At 38.8% G+C, this 5503-nt stretch overlaps 1 pseudogene; it reads right to left on the reverse strand.

Moving 5' to 3' along the window:
* Positions 1-4397: 4397 nt before the first annotated feature.
* Positions 4398-5262, reverse strand: LOC138866667 (uncharacterized; annotated as a pseudogene).
* Between the last annotated feature and the right edge of the window lie 241 nt (positions 5263-5503).

The raw sequence follows: 5503 nt of genomic DNA on the forward strand, positions 1-5503 counted from the left end.
AAGAAAGACATTGAAAGAGATAGAAAAAAACGAAAGTACCCAAAGACAGACAAATGATTGATATGAGAAGGACATGAAAGAGAAAACAAACACAAAAGAAGAAAAAAAAACAAAAAAACACAAGGACATAAAAAAGGCATGAAATAAAAAAAAAATAAAATAATAAAAAACACGATAACAACCAAACAAAGACAGACAACCAACCTCATAAAAAAAACACGAGACGAAAAAAAACACATAAGAAAAACACACGAAAGACAAGAAAAAGACGAAGACAACCCAAGACGTTGACAATTAAAGAAAAAAGAAAGCGAGAGCAAACCGGCCGCTGGAATTGGCCGTTGTCCAGTAGAGCTCAAAGTCGCATAACCGAGATGCTGCGTTAAGACGGCCCAAGGAAGCGATCCCTGATTTTCGTGGGTACAGCTGTCTCCTTCGGGATAAAATAAGGACACTCAAAGGACAGGAAGAATGGAGGCTAAGGAGGGAGGGGAGGGAGGGAAGGGAGAGAGGGAGGGGAAGGAGGGAAGGAGAAAACAAAGAAGATTTTTGCACGCACATGTACACGCACACGGACGAGAAAATGCACACACACACACACACAATTATCTATGGATATATATATATATATATATATATATATATATATATATATATATATATACATATATATACATACATACATACATACATACATACATACATACATACATATATATATATATATATATATATATATATATATATATATAAACACACATATAACACACACACACACACACACACACACACACATACATACATATACATATACAATACACACACACACACACACACACGCACGCACGCAAGCATGTACACTTCAAACAGACTCGCCAATTGTGTCATCCTTTGCGGTAACCTTTGCAAAATATTTCCCTTTTCGGTACATTAGTTTCCCGTTTATCGTTTCCCGAAGACAAACAGACAACGCGCGAGGAATAACAAGGACAAAAATATTATTTCTGGGAAGCTCCTAAGGTCGATATTACGCAGACTCAACCCCGGGCAAATAAACCTTACGGACTGGAATCCCGCGGCGTGTTTCTCCCTCTTTTGTCTAGACGTCGAGAGAGAGGAGTTCAGTACTGGTAAAAACCGGTCACAAAAAACCGGTGACTGATGGGAGATTTATTATATTGTAGAATGGAGTGTTTCCAGTACGCGGCAGGAAAAAAAAAGGGTAGGGGGTGGGGGTGGGAGTGGGGAGTGGGAGTGGGAGTGGGGGTGGGGTGGGGATGGGGATGGGCATGGGGATGGGGATGGGGATGGAGATGGGGATGGGGATGGGGAGGGGGATAGGGATGGGGATGGGGCTTTTGGTTGGGGTGGGGGTGGGGGGAGAAGGAGGAGGAAAAAGTGGTGACGCCTTTTCGTCTGCTTGGGGGACGGTCGAGAAACGGGATATTTTTGTTTGCGGGCGTAAATATCCAGTAAATTATGTCTGTATTTGTATTTGTCTTTCTCTCTCTGTTAGTCTGTGTAACTACTGTATGAGCCTGTCTGCTTTAAAGATTCTTTTTATAATTCTTATGTATATAAATATATATGCATACATATTCCGCATGTATGCGCGTGCGTGCGTATCTGTGTATGTATATACACAAAACTACACACATTACACACACACACACACATATATATGTGTATATATATATATATATATATATATATATATATATATATATAAATATGTAAATATTCATACATATAGATATACATATATACATACATATATATACATACATACATACAAATATATTTATATATATATATAAATATGTAAATATTCATACATATAGATATACATATATACATACTTATATATACATACATACATACATACATACATATATATATATATATATATATATATATATATATATATATATATATATATATATATGTATGAATATATATATATATATACACATACATACATACACATGCACACACACACACAGAGTTACGGGTTTATCAAATAGGGGCTAATACATCCAAAACAACAACACTACCAATAACAAAGAAAGTCAGTGTGACTAGAATAAAAAGAAAAAAAAATCAGCGTAGTGACAAGGAATCAATGAAGTGAAAATCATTAATAAAATTGACTCTGACGGCAGATCCCAAGGTCAAGGGAATCATTCTTTATTCCTTTGACCTTGGGAGAACTTTTCTCTGTCACTAAGACCTGTTAAACTGTTTAGTTATGTCAAGCAAGACTTGTTTCCGAATACAGACTTTGTCGAGAAAAATAAAGTGTCTTTTCCTTGTCTTGAGGTATGGTAACATCTCTTCTTTATTCCTTCTCTCTGTATCCAATTTTTTTCATGGGTAAGAATGCTTTCTCAATTTTGCTTCTCGTATAGAGGGATGTCCATGGTACTGTATGTCCTAGACCAGGGTAACGGTAAAAAAAAGATATGTCAGAGAGTATATTTCTATGCTCATATGGTGGGCTGGAAATGACCAGAGTTCCCACTGGTGTGAGATTTAAAAAAACAAAAAAAGCAAAAAAAAAAAAAAGAAAACAAGCGAATACTTGCTATACTTGAAAAAAATCTTATATAAAGTGTTCATATTGCTGGTATTTTCCTTTTTACTGTGCCTTTATGCGAATTATTCTTTTCCCATGGGAGTAAAGGGGTAAATGACAAAGTACACATCCAGCTAAGAGGTATAAGATGACACCGTTCTCGACGTAGCTCTTCCTAAAGTTGCAGACACTTCGGACCTCCGCTGGTACTGAGACTTTTCCGCAGCCTTTCCTGTGCACATGAATTGTCTCTTCTGCATCCCTTTCCTTGCCGAGGCGATTCCGTGAAATCAACGCCTGTTTTGCGTCCCGTTTCTTTGCAGAGTACTCTTCATGTGCCGGTTTTGTTTGGCTCGACTTCTTCTCTTCCCTATTTCATCGCTACCTCCCTCTCTCTCTTCCTCCCTCCCTCTTTCCTTCTCTCTCTTACTACCATATATTTAAATACATATATAAACACAAACATCTAGATACACGCTTTGTTGTTGGTTCCAACACTCTCGTTTATACAATCTAACAACAGGTCACAGGCCAAGTGTACCAGCGTTGTCGGTGTAGCTGCTGTTGTTGTTGTTTATTAAAGAGACGTGGCTAAACCGTCTTTCTCGGTTGACGGCGGTGTAAGTCCCTTAGAGCCCAGGATGGTTTCTCTTGGCCAAACAGTATTTTTTACCATCGTGTTAGGTCCGTTAAGGCTTTTTATCTGCGAAAGACAAGACTAGAGAGGATTGTAAAATAATAGGTTTAAATAATCCTTTTTAGTGTCTTATTTATTCAATTTCCTTCAGACCTACTTACAATGACTTGGTACTTACAATTATTTCGACAACACAATTTATGTAAAAAAATAAAAAATTGGCGTTTATATATAATGCAATGATAAACATTATCAAATAAACACAAGAATATTATTTATGGTATGAGAATTAAACAAAAATAAAGTACAGATTCCTGACTGGGCATGTTTCAGGGGAAACTATCATATTACTACATTATGCCCTTCCTAGTGACGAGGAAGGAGGAACAATACAAATTTCTTTGGTTGAACATATAAAAAGGCTGTACATAGTTGCGAGGTTCTGAGATTCATTAAGCGAGTAAGCAGACAACACGATCTATGGCAATGGCATCAGAAATACCATTGTGGTTAATAGGCACAGTCTTTCTCGTACGCCTTAGATGTTATCGTGTAGTTGTAGAGATCCTGACAGAAGAAAGAGTTGTTTGACGATGGCTGAACAGGTCAAAGATCAATTTTTGAGATGGAAAGTTGTGAAGTGAATTCTTGAATGTTGGGAATTGGGTAACGATCCATTAGCCTGGATATTGAGAGCTCGATAGTCACTGCAGGGTCGCAGTCCTCCATTCTTCCTAGAAACGACGTGCAGTGCCGATGACCAGTTGCTGGACTTACATGGATAACATCCAGAAGAAGTAAGGACTTAAATTCTCCCTTTACCTGTTGTCTCTATGTGATGAGGAACAGAGTGCATTACAGAAAGATCTGCAGAGTATGGCTGGGTAAGGGAAGGAAGATTTCAGCAGGGATGCAAATGGTTTGTTAGTATCGATTTTGGACATTTGCAAGCTACATTCTTGTAAAAGTTGAACATCAATGGATCTTGTAGAAGTGGTGTCAAGAAGTCTTCGACTTTTAATGTTAACTAAGAGATTGATTTTATTCTTTTTTAATCGGCACCATGTATGGCTTGAGACACAGCTGCTGCATAGAAAGTCCTGAAAATTGAGGTTGAGACCAAGAGTTATCCTTTTGTAGACACATGAAGGAACAGTGAAGAGGTGTGGCGAACATTATGCGCCTCTAAAGTTGGCCTTTGCTGTTCAAAGCCTTGCTGAAGTTGCATGGCTGGAGACACTTGTTCGCTGCTTCCTTGAATCTTATATGGCAGTAGCAAATGTCATCTCTCCCTTTTAACCTACTTCTTGATCTGTATCTTTGCTTGTTGTTGGTTGTGATGCGACGAGATAGATGTACTTGATTTTGAAGTGTAATTACTTGAATAGTGAGTTTTGCAAATTTTTCTGTCTGTGATGTAAAAGTAACTTCATTAACAGAACAAGCTGCTGGTAGAGATGCGATAAACTCATCAGCTAAGTTAGCAAGTTCATCAGTGGTGAGCTTTCCTTTCACAGTGAACAATCCCTGTTGGATATTTGAGAGCAGGTGCTGGGGGAATATTTGTAGAAATATCATATTGTCAAGTGTCATTTGTCACTAAGGAGTTTCTTCATTCTTCGTAACAAATCTGAAAGTTTCGCATTTCCTTACTGAGGAGTTCCTGGAGTCTTGTAGTGATTGATGATTCAAGACGTGACAGCAATGCGGTCTTCAGCACTTCATATGGTTCGTCTGACAGATCGGCAATTGAGATGACGTCAGAAACTTGTGCCAAAACATCTTGAGTAAGGAGAGATGTTGCGTAACTAATCTCAACAACACTTTTACTGATGAAGTGCGCTTTGAAACAACACTCGAGGATAGTAAACCACGTGGAGGGATCATGGCTGTAAAACATTGGTGCTCTGAACGCGTCGATAGACATGATGCCTTCTTTGGTGTTGCTAGAGTTGGCAACGTCGCCACCGGTCTTCATCTTCGTGCCTCTTGAATCACAAGTAGCACAAACACTAATGAATATCACTATAAGGTGACAATTAAGAGATCACCAGGCGTAGCACAACCCCGGGGTCGCCAGTTTGTTGTCGGTATAGTTGTTGTTTATTAAGGAGACGTGGCTCTATCTCGGTTGCCGGCGGTGTAAGTCCGCTAAAGCCTAGGGTGGGGTCTCTTAACAGTTCTATTACTGTCGAATGTAGTCCGTTAAGGCCGAGCTGGTTTCAGAGTAGCCAAACCGTATGTCCAGCCATGCTTAGTCTGTAAAGGGTTTTCATCAGCGAAAGACAAGA

Source organism: Penaeus vannamei, chromosome 26 (assembly GCF_042767895.1).
Source record: "Penaeus vannamei isolate JL-2024 chromosome 26, ASM4276789v1, whole genome shotgun sequence".
Taxonomy (NCBI): Eukaryota; Metazoa; Arthropoda; class Malacostraca; order Decapoda; family Penaeidae; genus Penaeus; species Penaeus vannamei.